Source organism: Dermochelys coriacea, chromosome 3 (assembly GCF_009764565.3).
Source record: "Dermochelys coriacea isolate rDerCor1 chromosome 3, rDerCor1.pri.v4, whole genome shotgun sequence".
NCBI classification, from domain to species: Eukaryota; Metazoa; Chordata; order Testudines; family Dermochelyidae; genus Dermochelys; species Dermochelys coriacea.
In genome coordinates this window covers 165,583,202-165,597,499 of record NC_050070.1, presented here as the reverse complement: position 1 = coordinate 165,597,499, position 14,298 = coordinate 165,583,202, and the positions used below count along the sequence as shown (strand labels likewise).

At 42.2% G+C, this 14,298-nt stretch overlaps 1 protein-coding gene across 3 annotated transcripts in view; it reads right to left on the bottom strand.

Moving 5' to 3' along the window:
- ESRRG (estrogen related receptor gamma) overlaps positions 1-14,298 on the bottom strand; it is a 522,927-nt gene that overhangs the window by 487,314 nt on the left and 21,315 nt on the right. The window contains exon 1 of one of the 3 annotated variants that reach the window (XM_038397484.2): positions 5,287-5,441. The exons of the other annotated variants lie outside the window; for them this stretch is intronic. The gene's annotated coding sequence lies outside the window, so the exon portion shown is untranslated. Of the gene's footprint in view, positions 1-5,286; positions 5,442-14,298 lie in introns of those variants that run through there. 3 annotated transcript variants of the gene reach the window in all.

Here is a 14,298-nt window from a genome sequence, read left to right as displayed (position 1 = left end):
TTGCCCACATCACCTTCCATTGTCCTATCATCCCCATTTTGTTTATTACCATCACTTTTTGTGCCTTGCATAAAATTTAGATTGTATGATTTTTCATGCAGGGCCTGTTTTTTGTTCTGTAACATGCCCAGCACACTTCTGAGCCATGTATAAATAATAAAATAATAGCACTAATACAATATAGATATAAATACTATTTATAACATAGCTATAACTACCACCACAGAGGCATTACTGTAACTGTGACATTTGGGATAAATAATTCTAGGCATCTAAATCTAATTTAAATTCTTTCCCGGCTTTAACCACGGCTTCAAAACCAGATGAACTTAAGCCAAGGTGTATGACTTTATGCTACACTGGTAATCCACACTAACTAGGAAATAAATTTTCAGCGATTAAGTTGAATTGTTCATACAAAATGTCAGCTTCAGCTTTTCACCCATACAAAACAGCTTGGAAAATATATACTGCATGTGTTTATTATAGCTACAGTCACTATGAACATCTATAATTCTCCAACAATTTCTTTGATTTATGTTCAAAAACATACAGGGCATGAAATGATGCCTGCAACCTTATATTTTTCTCAAGAACATTGTGGGGAGCATATATATTCCAAAACATCATGTTAGATTCCCTGTTATGTCTGCTTTTTAAAATAAATTTATGATAATCAATTACTCATGCTTCAAAGCAACTGCCACTAGATTCCCCATCAGAAAAGCTGTTTGGAAAAAGTTCCATTTTCTTTTCCCTTAATATCTGGGTTTTAATAAGGGACTGTGCCCACATATTAAAAAAGGAAAAATGCTTTTGTAAAATAAGTGCCAATCTTAACTCACACCAACAAGCTAATCTTACCACAAGTTTACAGAAAAGGGCCATCTTCGTTGATTGACACACTAATAAAAGTGTACATGCTATGAAACTCTTGGGCCTGATTCTTCTCTCACTCATACCTTTGCCAACCAGGAGTAACTCTCCACTGATGTCCAAGGAGTGACACTGGCGTTGAGAGGAGAGTTAGGAATGTTTGCATATGAAACTTGCCTAGTTTTGGTTTCCATTAGAAACTCTTAACTCTGAGCATTTTTGTGGAAACTTTTGTTAAGGGGCTGATCTTTTTTCCCGTTGAAATCAAGAAGAGTAGTCACCATTAACTTCAGTGGGAGTAGGACTAATTCCTAATGACCATGAATGACCATTGAGTTTTAGGTGAATATGGGCCTAGATGTGAGTGAATCTGGACCTGGGTTCTAGTAATGCTGGTTTCTGCTCAAGCAAACATGGCCCAATTTATCATAGCAACCAGCCAACTTTCCTGTTTTCAACATGCCAACTGGAATAAACTCAGCAGCTGTAATAGGGTTTGGCTGTAAGATGTTGGATTTGTTTGAACCCCACACCCAAAGGATGCAAACCCAAACAGATCGCAACCAAGGAAAACATTTGCATGATCTCCTGGTTGGTGGAGCACCATTTTTCACACAGCTCTAGTAACAAAGTCTTTGAGGAGGGATGGAGTTAACTGCATATGTGTGCCCATTACCCATGCAGCCACATCTAGAGAGCATCAACAGTTGCTCACCTATTTTCACAGTGGGGAAATAATCAGGTATTCATTGTCAAGGAACAATCAAGAGGAATCTAGGTCAAAATCAGAGGAAGACTGCCCTGTCCATTTGATGAAATTTGCAAACACAATGCCAGTGTAAAAACAAAGAACTTATTTTAATGGTTATAATATCTCCTCAGACTCCCACATAAGAGTGAAAACATGAAACTGCTTTGTTAGAGTAAAATGCACTATTCCCTTAGTTTGATTTTGAAAGGTATTTAAAATCAATATAAAACTGCAATATCTGAAAAATTTATAATCATTATTTCAAACAGGCAGACTTGAAAGAGTTTCTTGTTCATGGGGAAATCTTCAGTTAGTTTTTCTAGTACCAGTGGTTCAATCGAAAGATTCACCAACTGCCCCCTGGAGAAAACTGAAGATCTGCATTTAAATGGAGATATAGTATTTCCAAATGCGCAATACCTGGAAGGCAGATACTGTCGAGGTTTCTTAGTGAGTGGATCTCAAATTGTATTAGGTACATTTCAGCACAGTAACTATCCCCATTCCATAGGAGTAGGACTATTTCCATATCATTTTTTCTATGTGCATACTTTGTAATATTTGTCCTAAGTTAAAATTCAACCCTGATCCAAAACGAAGCCCTCACTTACTAACAACAAGCAATTACTACCTTATATATAATTTTCTGATATGCACAATGAAGACCATACTAGATAACCTGTCTAGAAATGTTAAATAATTGAAAAGTATGATGACTTAATAGAATAGTAAGCTTGGTTTACAATGCAGCCAATTTAGAGCCATAAAAACATTGTAAAAATTTTATCTTGCGGTTGACCATTACATATCCTATTTATTATTCAAAAGTATTTCAACAGCATTTTTCTTCATTAACGTGGCTACTGGCATTTAACACCAAGTCTCTACATTTGGATAATTTTCCAAATACAATTCTAAAACAAACTATCTAAAATTCAGTAAATCATAGCATAAATGTTGTATTTTCATATTTTACCTTAAACTTACTTGGTGGGCTGTAAAATACATTCAAAACCCACGAGACTCTGTAATCTAATAAATCAAAGCCTGCGGGTGTCCTATATATAACATTTAAAAAGCCAGTATAACTACCTCTGGATGACACATCAGAAAACCAAAATCAAATCTTTATACTTTTTTTTCCCCTATCATATACAGTTGCAAAGATGTGTCTTCCTGTTAGTAAAACACTATAACCTTCCAGAAAAGTTTTGCATGAGTATGCTGTTAAGGCATATATAATGTTTATAGTGAAAAAGACACTCACGATCAATTTCAAACACACAGACATTAGTCTAGCCAGCCTCTTGCTGAAATTCTGGTTGCAACTGAAATGTCCCTGTAAACAAGGTTACTGAGAACAGACCAAGATATCCTTCTCAACAACACCTTCACCAGGAGCCCTTCAGCTGTCTACTTAGTTTGTTATACCTTATCTTGCAGCACTGACATTCTCATGCTGATTCAAATTCGGGATTCAAAATGAAAGATGAACTATCTTTAAGATCACTTAATATTGAAATACTGTTGCACTAATAAGTGGTGGTAGGTTTGAGATATGGGTATAGTACTCTAATAGTCACCTTTTAATTTCTGAAAAATAGTGCAGAATAAATGAGGTATTGCACACAGTTACTGTAATTGATTTAGTTGTATTTTGATACTGAACACATCAAATGCCATGTTTACCTCCTGCTGCATCTTGAAAATTTTAAACTGTAAAGTCCCCCTAGGGGAGACCTGTCAGATTCCAGTTTATGCATTTAAAAATTCACTTGTTACACTGGTACTTTAAAATACAGGGAACAAGAATGTAACCATACAAATCATTTCTTGGTCCCGAGCCCTTGGATGTTTTCAGTGGAAAGTGCAATAAGGGGTTGACTGTCCATGCGTACAATTGAACTTGGGTTATTTTGCAAGTACTCACATTGGCATTTGAGATGCAGTGTATCAAAGATTTACATTTCTTCACGTTTAAAATGGGATGGGGGTGGCAAGGAAAACAGAAGATTTCAAAATCTTGTTTTCCCCACTAACTGCCTTCTACAGCTCCCGTACTTCACTTATACAACCAAGGAGCTATATTCATAGTTTTTCACTGTCTTTTATTTGAAGGGCATTCAAATTTCCCTCCCTTGTACAGACTGTGTTACTGTCTCAATTTGTATGTTTTGTTAAAGTCCTCTTAACTACATCAAATGACACAGTTGAGGTTAAAAACAACAATAAAAGGGATCAAGGCCCCCGATTCCATCCTCTCTACCCCCACCCTCCTCCTTTACTTTACTTTCTTTTTAAATTCTACTCATTTTTATTTGCCGCTTTCATTATTCTGCTCATTTCTGAAATGCATTCCTCCTATGTGATGTTTGGTACCCTGCAAAATCTTTTAACAAAGGTACACCAAGCAGTCAAAAACTGCCCCTGCAGCACTTCACAATATATCCTCAGACCACTTTATCTTTTATAGCATTACTGTTATGTTTAAAAAAAAATAACAACCTGTCAGGCAGATCACATTTAGACAGCAACATAAGATCACTTCTCTAAAACCCCTCCAGATTGGAGCTGGGGTACAGCCAAGATGAAAACTACATCCTACATTCCACACTTTCCTTTTGTCCGCCCGGATTTTGTTTTTAAATGACTTGCTTTCTTTGTGTGTATAGATGTGTCGGGATGTATGTCCACTGATTCTGGTACATACTACAACACAAACAGAGCAAACGTGCTTTCCTAGCCAAGCAGCCCCATGTGGCAAATTCACATCATCACTGAAGCACCCAGGCTAGAGACAGAAATAAATGTATACATAATAAATAATAACAACAATAATCCCCTCCACCACGGTGGCATACAGAGTTTCCACCAGGCCTGTTTGGCTCTTGTGAATCACTCATGGAAATATTTAAGGAAGAAGAAGGGGAGGAAAGGGAAGCGTCTCTCTGTCTCTGGGTCCGTCGCTTTCTCCTTAGAGCCTAGCGGAGCTTAATCTAGGGGGAACCACTGCATCGTGTTGGCCGATGGGGGCTGCTCTCGGCAACCCGGGGGCCGAGATAGCAAAGCAGTAGCAGCAGCGAGCTGGGAAGCCCGGGGATCGCGGAACTTCTGAGCTCCCTGCGAGGGAAGCTAAGGAAGGCTGCGAGACACACTCGGAGCAGGAGCAGCAGCGGCCACCACACACAGTGACAGCAGCTGTAAAGTCAAGTCCCCCTACCCCTTTTGCAAAAACAAAAGCCACCCCAAGGACCCTGTCCCCTAACTCCGGCTCGTTAAAACCTTGTCACTTTCACAGCACTCTTGATCCTTTGGAAAGAAGGGGGGATGAGGGGGGGAGGAAGCAGGACAAAACCTGCTGCGTTTGGATCTGTCAGCAGAAAAAATACCAGTCTCTCTATATACTAAATTCTTTAAAAAACGCCAGAGAGCTGAAAATCGACCAACCCTGGGGCCTGGGCTTTGTGGTGTGGTTTTTATTTCATTTTATTTTATTTTTTAAGGGACTGACTCTGAGCAAGTGAAATTGACAAGGTCTGGAAGGTGGCGGGGGGGGGGAATAGAGCTCCTATCAGCTGCTAGTCTCAAATCAAAAACATGCCCCAGATGCAGTGTCAGTCTGCAGATGTGCATGATGGTAAGGTTGGGACTCGGTTTACCTGGTCAGGTCAGAACCGCAGGCAGGTTAATCAGGTGAGTCGTCGGGAATTTTAAAGAAGCCGAAGCCGGTTTCTTTGCTAGGAAAGTCTACAACACCATGCAGGGACATTGCAAAATCTTTACACACGCCTCCTTTAACTGGGCTCCCGCGACCTCAGCCGGCGAAGGGGGGAGGCTTTGCCGAGGCAGGCCCACGCCACCTCCCCATGCCCTGGCCAGGGGATCAGCGGGCTGCCCCGCGGCACCGGGGCCACCTCAGCGGCTGCTCTGCGCCGGGCGAGGCGGGTTCCCGGGGCATCAAGGGAGCGGCGGGAGCTCGGAGCATGCGGAGGCCTCCCTGTTTCCTTGGTAGAGTCGATCCGCACTCAGTCTGACCCAGGACGTCACTCCGCCTGTCTGTTTTCTCAATGATAACTTGGCAGGAGAAGGGGGAAGCTGCCAGGTTTTCCCTGGGCTCATAACCCGGTATGTGCACGTTTCTTTGCATGCATTTTTTTTTTTGGGAGGGAGGGGGGAATTGACACTTTCTAAATAAATACATAATCTGGTGGTGTCTGTAACGGACGGCTCGGCTGTCTTTGCATTGATGGAGTCGCTGTGTGTGGTTTTCGCGGCTGCTGAAGGAATCAAGCATGCGTTCATCTTTTTGTCTTTCATTTTACCTTCAGGGTGACATTCAGTGCCAAGTGCTCTTTTCTGGTCATCGCCAAGTCCCACCTGCAAAAAAAAAAGGGTAGTGGGGCAGGGGGTGCCAACCCTCAGCCAGCCCGGATGCTGGGTAGTAAATCCCTCCTGCAGCAAACGGGACACTTCTCCCACTCACACATAGGAAAACAAGCCATTTTCTAAGCCATCGGCCAAAGGGAAAGAGCAACAGAAATGCTAGATGGATCTAGAGAGTCCAATAATGTTCTTGCTTTGCACTGGCCGGATTGCATTTACCAGGCACATAGTGTATAGGCCTTGCACAAGGGTTATTTCTGTATCTCAGAAATTTGCTTTAGAGCTCCTTGGGAGGAAGGGGAGGGGAGAAGCCCCCAGCTGAGTGTATCCATATGGTACAGTATTAAATGTAGGGATTGCCTAGTGTTAGTGAACACAGCAGGGCAGAAAGAAAGACATTTTAAAATTCACCAGCATAATGGTGTTTCTTTTAAAAAAAAAAAAAAAAAAAAAAAGAGCCTTGAACAACATTTTCCTCAAATATTATTATTTAAGATTATCTTTCACTACATCTGCTGCAAAGCTTCCAAAATATTTATTTCTGAAAATGTAATAAAATGTTTTACAGAGAGAGGCTTAATCCTGCAACTACCATTAAAGTCAATTTGCTCGCACTGCACATATGTACTTTTTTTTAAAAATCTACTTAGTCAGTTTAGTGTTTGCCTTAATGCACATAATATGTGCAGTCTGACTGGATTAAAGTTGCAACAAGAAGCTTAGCTTTTCAGTCTCTGACTTTTGTAAGTCTTAGGGCTTGTCTACACTACCCGCTGGATTGACGGGCAGCGAGCGATCCAACAGGGGTCGATTTATCACGTCAACTGCCGAGCGCTCCTCCTTCACCAGGGTGAGTGGCACAGACAGAGTCGACGGGAGAGTGTCAGCCGTCGACTTACTGCAGTGGAGACACCACTGTAAGTAGATCTAAGTATGTTGACTTCAGCTACATTATTCACATAGCTGAAGTTGCGTAACTTAGATTGATCCGCCCCCAGGAGACCAGGCCTTAGGCCGCATCCTGAAAACACTTAGGCTGTGTCTACACTACAGTGATTATATCAGCATAGCTATGTCAGCGTAGCTATGCCAGCATGACCCTAGATGCAGCCGAAGGGGGTTTTCCATCAGTGTAGGAACACCACCTCTCAAATGAAGTTAGCTACGTCAACAGAAGCATTCTTCTGTTGAGATAACAGTGTCTACACTGGGGCTAGGTAGGCATAGTTATATCAGGGTTTTTGACACCCTTGACCGATGAAGGCCAAAATTGTGTGAACCTAACTTACGTCGGCATACAGCCACTGCAGTTATTAAAGGAGTACTTGTGGCACCTTAGAGACTAACAAATTTATTAGAGCATAAGCTTTCGTGAGCTACAGCTCACTTCATCAGATGCATAAGGTTATGCTCTAATAAATTTGTTAGTCTCTAAGGTGCCACAAGTACTCCTTTTCTTTTTGCGAATACAGACTAACACGGCTGCTACTCTGAAACCTGCAGTTATTAAATCAGTCATGTGTGTGCACACTTGGCTCCTTGTGTCAGCGGCATGCATCCTCACCTGGAGCGCTTGTATCGATTGTATTGTTAGTGTTGGACATTGTAGGACGGCTTCTGGTGACCAGTAACAGTTGACATAAGCAACGCAGTGTCTACATTGACACTGAGTCGACCTAATTACCTCAACCATGACTCTGCGCTGATCAGGGAGATTATGTTCCTAAATTGGCGTAGAGAGGTACTTATGTCAGCTGGAGCCAAATTTTAGTGATGACACTTCTGCAGCTAGGTTGATGCAAGGCAGCTTACATTGACCTAACCCTGTAGTGCAGACCAGGCCCTAGTTATGTCAACCGAACTTTTAAGGGTAGACCAACTTGACACATGAGTAGTTACACTGAACTCAAGCAACTTCTCACATCTGTGAAGTTACTCACATGCTTAAGTGTTTGCAGAAGTGGCACTAACTTTGCAGCCTCAGCAGTAACTTAGGTTTTTACACTATAGAACTAAAGACTAATTATTTTACACACACATACACCTTAAATACCCAAAATTGTGATAATGCATATTAAATCTGCACACTTAAATCGCAGAATTCAGGGAATGCAAAAATTAAGGATCCTACAGCAGAGCTAACTCTGCTCATTTGCACCTTCTTGTGTGCTTTATTACCTACTTTTAATAACAAATTATAATATGCTATGCTACACATTTAACCAGAAAAACAGGAATCGCAAATACTGCATGTGTGCAATGTGGCTGATGTAAAGTTATTGCTGGAACTTTACCTTTTTCATTCCTGTGATTTCAGCTATGCAACCTTAATATTAGATTAACAAACTTTTTTTTCCATTTAATTTCCCAGGTTTTTTACATGTAAAGAAAAAAGGAAAAATTGTCTGTGCTTAATGTTATTAGCACGTAAATGGTCCTAATTAGGTGTTGGCATTCACACTTTATTGAGAAGATGGGGTCAAACAGAGGTAAATTCCCACTTTTCCTGCTGCTGTTGTTTGACTGGACAATTTTCTGCAAGGCTGGGTTAATAGGGCAACACCACATTGATTTACATTGTGATGTCTGTATCTTTCAATTTGAAAGAAAGAGAGCTGTTTTTTTAAAATGAAAACCTAGAACTTTCAGAATATGGTAGGATACAGACTCCAACGAGAGACTGCTGAATTGGAATTAATTTGCAAACTGGATACCATTAACTTAGGCTTAAATAGAGACTGGGAGTGGATGGTTCATTACACAAAGTAAAATTATTTCCCCATATTATTCCCTCCCCCCAGCTCCCACTGTTCCTCAGACGTTCTTGTCAACTGCTGGAAATGGCCCACCTTGATTATCACCACAAAAGGTTTTCTTCCTCCTCCCCCCCCCGCTTCCTGCTGGTGATGGCTCATCTTAAGTGATCCCTCTCCTTACAGTGTGTATGATAAAACCCATTGTTTCATGTTCTCTGTGTTTGTATATAAATCTCCCCACTGTATTTTCCACTGAATGCATCCGATGAAGTGAGCTGTAGCTCACCAAAGCTTATGCTCAAATAAATTTGTTAGTCTCTAAGGTGCCACAAGTACTCCTTTTCTTTTTGCGAATACAGACTAACACAGCTACTACTCTGAAACCTGCCAGGATACAGCCAGACTCTAAAATTGCAGGATCTCTTATTGTTGTTTTTTGTTTGGTGGTTTGTTATTTTTTAAAAACATTTTGTTGCTGTATTGAAATAAGACTTCTACACTCTCCTGCATGTAATATTTCTTGGAGCAACAGAATGCATTGCTTAAAGGATTTGAATATATTGTTTTCTTGGCTATAGTGTGCCATCAGTTTTTAAGCAGGATTGCCTGTTGATTGCAGTGGAGAGTTCTCCTTAACAATTAAGGGCATGATATGGCTGTCTGAGAGGTTAAACTGCAGGTGCTCAACACTTCTCACTGTCTGGCCCTGTGAGATGGAAGGACAGATGATGATTGTGGGAGTGATTATTTACAAACTAATTTTTAAAGTAAGTATCTTTAAAGAAGTCTATATATTTAAAATATATTAAATTTCCAAAATATAAATGAGTAATCAAGCCTTTCCTAAACCAACAACAGAGAAATCAGTCTAACTCTGCAAGTAAGAACTTAGCTGTAGGCCCAAACTCAGCCTTGGTGAAATCAGCTGAGTTGTGCCTCTTTGCAGCATAGTTAACTTTAGCCTATCGAGTCATACAGCAGACAGTTTATTCAGTTGTCAAAGGAGCATAGCTTAAAAATGTATGCACAATGTAGGCCTACTACGTCTTCTCCAGTGTGATTAGAATATGAAGTTACATTCAACCCTTTTCCACTTAGCCCAGTCTTGCAGACTGTTCACATGTAAAACTTAGTCTGGCTTCAGTGGCAGACAGTCCTCCACAGGGAGACAATTCAGGACTGGGTCTCAAGGGACACCGGAGTCCTGAGCAGGGGGCGTGGCCTCAACCGGAAGAGGTGGGGCCTTAAATCTCCAGACCCTTTAAATCTTGATTTAAAGGGCCCAGGGTTCCAGCTGCAGTAGTAGCGGCTGGGAGCCCCGGACCTTTTAAATCACCCCCGAGCTACAAGTTGCAGAGGCGGCTGGGAGCCCCAGGGCTTGGGGACGATTTAAAGGGCCCAGGGCTCCAGCTGCCACTACTGCAGTGGAGCGCTGGGCCCTTTAAATCACTGAGGAGCCCTGGGGGCTCCCGGTTGCCACCACTACCCCGCGGCTCTGGGCTCTGGCAGAGCTTTAAAGGGCCTGGGGCTCCACTGTGGTAGCAGCTGCTGGAGCCCCGAGCCCTTTAAATCCCCACCTGAACCCTGCTGCCCGAGCCCTGGGATAGCGGTGGCAGGGCTCTGGGGGCATTTAAAGGGCCCCGGGGCTCCAGCCGTCACTACCACCCGGCCCTTTAAATTGCTGCCAGAGCCCCGCTGCCGCTACCCCAGGGCTCTGGCAGCAGGACTCTGGCGGGGATTTAAAGAGCTGGGACTGTAGCGGCAGCTGGAGTTCCAGAGCCCTGCCGCCACCACCCCAGGGCTTGGGCAGCAGGGCTCAGGTAGGGATTTAAAGGGTTCAGGGCTCCAGCAGCCACTACTGCCCCGGCCCTTTAAATCCCCACCAGAGCCCCGCCGCCGCTACCCCAGGGCTTTAAATTGATGTCTGGGAAAGGCGGTCCCAGTACAGCACACCAGCTCTTGCCGGTATGCCATACTGGGGCATACTGGCTTACTTTGACCTCTAGGTATACTTCACAAGGGAAACAATTAGATTTTATAGAGCCCATTCTTACTCCTGTTTGAATTCCAGTAGAAGTTTTGCCATTGGGTTTCATTGGAGGCAGTGTTAGGTCCTTAACTTCAAGAACGTCTAATGGGTTATGAGAAACAAAGCAAAAAACATTTTAAAACTATGAAAAATAGATTGGCCATATCCTTTTAAATACTCAGGGTCCATTTTTACTTTATACCCTGCTCCATTTAAAGCAGTAGATCTAACTGAAGCATCATTAAAAGTGAATCATATTACCTTAAAGAGGAATTTCTAATAAACTTCCACAGAATGGGTTGCAGAATTAATATGGCATTTAGAAGACACTTTAAGAATAAGGTTCTGATTCTGAACTCATACAGTTTAAGTCAGGAGGAACTCCACTGAAGACAGTACAGTAATGCCAGTATAAAATCAGCATGAGTGAGATCAGAATCAGACACCTGTAGCATAAATGGTTTATAGGAATATTATGAAAATGAGAGTCTAACCAAAATATCCTATAGTTTAATGCTAAGCAGAAAACTTCAAAAGTCATTCTGACTAGAGCTGATAGGGACTCTTTTTGACAAAACATTTTTTCCACGCAGCGGAGGGGAGGAGAAAAACCCACCCCAGAACAGTCTGTAGCCCAATGGTTAAGGCATTAATCTGGGAGATGCAGGTTCAAGTCCCAATTCCAAATCAGGCAGAGCAGGGACCTGAACTGGACTAATCATTCTGGGATAGTTAGCTAACTTTCATAACTAAAGTTATGAAAGCATGTTTTTTCCTAATGAAGACACAGTCTGCATGGAGGAGCTGAGCCCCAACTGTATGCTGTGAAAAGGGTCTCTGCTCTGCTTTGATGTTACAGTGGGAGCAGAGTGGAGTGTGGACAGAGATCCACATTTAAGCAGATTGAATGGCCCCATGTCCCATGCAAAAGCCAATGAGGGTCTTCAGATGGTACCCTAAACCATAAGCTTGACTGATGGTCATGGCAGGGCTCTGCACTGCAGCCCTAGACCTAGACAGGTGCGGGGAAGGGATTTTCACCTATCCATACTTCTCCCACATACAGCCTTACTTTCTGGAAGAAAATGAGCTTCCTCCACACTGAGTAATGAAGGAGCGGTAAAACAGAGGGATCTGAAAAAGAATCAAAATATTGCTGTTGGGCAGTTTAGGTATCAGCTATGCTCTCTGGCCTGACTCAAGCAAGAGTAACATTGAAGACAATGGGAGTTTGGGGCCTACGTGAGTGGGCCTGGTCTGAGACCACATGAGCTTTCCTGCAAACAACTGAATAGACCCTTGCATGCTTCATAGGTCACGAAAACTAGATTTATGTTAAGCTGTGTTCCCAATGAGGAACCCCTAAGAAGTGGAGCCACCTGCAGTTGCAGAATATCCATGTGCTCAGAGCCAGTCCTGTATGTGAGAGGGAAAGGATAGAAGAACAAATTGGGAAAACATGTCTGGAATGGATGTCAATAACACCAGGAGACCACGGAAGACAATGAAATGATGGCACACCATATACAAACAAACAAACCTAACTGACCACAGCACACAGTCAATGCAATAAAGTGAGTGAAGGATTTTTTGGAGGAGTATGCTGGTAATGCCAATGCCTAACACTTGTCATAACAAACCACTGACTGCTTTTCTTTTTCTATCGATAGTGTGAATTACCCATTAAATGAGAACAATAGTATTAATATTAAAGAGTATAGTCTTGTTTTAATCTTTGCCCATAACCATCGCTAATCAGAGTTTACACATGGGCATTGAAGAAATCCCTGAGTCATGCAAATTTACTTTGGTTTATAGCTGTAGGAGATGAGATGCATGTATTTTTAATGCATATGCAGAATAAACATACCTGTAAATCAGAGACAGTGGGATCGCATTTGATCTTACATACATAAGCATGTTTCTTAGCTATTCAACTTCTACATTTGCTGTAAGACTATGTGAAAAAATATGGTACAGATGCTGTAGCAACTATTTATCATAGTACAGAATCAGAGTTGGGGCCCTCACCAAAATATTGGATCCAAGCCTTGTCAAACTGAAAAAGTTCCGAATCAGATCTAAACTTCACAGTTTGGGCCCATCTCTGATAAGAACAGAGTCTGTTGTTAGGAGAACTGGATAGCTCAGTCAATTTGTAAGGAGATTAGAAGCTGCTCAGTTTGATAATGATGCAAGCTGCCAAGCTGCCATCAGGAAGTAGTAATACAACATAAATGTAATGGTAGTGGCCTCATTCATAGTAGACAAATTCTACTATCCCAGTTGGCACTAACTGGCACTCTTTCTGATATTCTTGGCAGGTAGGCTGAGGACCAAAGTGGTACTGAGACTGATCCGTTTCCACTTCTAGAGGTGGTTTCTCTAAATCCAGTTTCTAGTAGTCAATCTGGCATTATTCCTGAACACTAAAATTCACTTAAATAGAAAAACAAGCTGTTAAACTGGATGTTGATTACAGAGGGCCAGATTGTGGCATCTAGCCATTGGCCCAAGAATACAATGTTACGCCACCTCATTGGGAGTTCAGTGAGTGATTCCCTCCCTGAACTGCTTGGTGTGCAACAGGACTGCTCAGTATACCCCATAATATGGCCAGCTCATTCCACATGCAAGTGTAGAGACCATCTCCCCACCTCCTCTTGCTCTCTTTGGGACACACTGAAGGAATCGTCTGTGCACTTCCCTTGGCGCAGGAGGGATTGCAATTGTGATGGGGCCTTGTGGGGGTTACCAAGAGGGACTTTGCACATAGGGTCGGCGTAAGCATCTGTCACATAGGGTTGATAGCAGCCTATGGCTCTGTCACAATCTGGCCCCAGCTGTTCTGAATTATGAAACTACTAGCACATAGTCTCTAAAACATGAATACAGAATAGGACCTGATATCTATCATACTGTGAAGGAAATATACATCAGAATAGACAATGATTTGTAGTTAGTGTTGTATGTGCAAAGGTATATTGTTCTTGCATGTACAGATATAGCACTCCATGAGCATGATTCATTCCCAGTTTAAAGCTCAGGCCCCTGCAAGCTTCCCAAAACTGCCACTCCACCAGGGAGTATCAGAACCAACTGGTACAGCAAATGGGTATGACCACTTAGAGAGGTTGTGTGGCCAGGGCATCCACTAGACAGCTCCCAAGAATTTCCACTGGTGGGACTTCTGTGGATGCCCAGGATGCAAAATAAAATGTCCTCCTATCCTACAAAAGGTTAATGTGCAGATAATAAAGAGATTCTGTGTCAAAGTCAGAAGTGGCAAGCTGACCTAACAAGTAGAACAAAAGGAATATTCCGCTCAGGCCTGCTGTTTGCAAGATTGTACAATATTTTCTATCTTCAGTAATTGTAAAATTCCATTTTAAAGAGCTAAATTTTCATCCAGTCTTCCTAGTCCACAAAATTTGCAAGCTCGTCCACTGACGTGCCCAAAAACCTGTGTTTTCAAGGATGAGCCTAGATATGGATGGCAAATG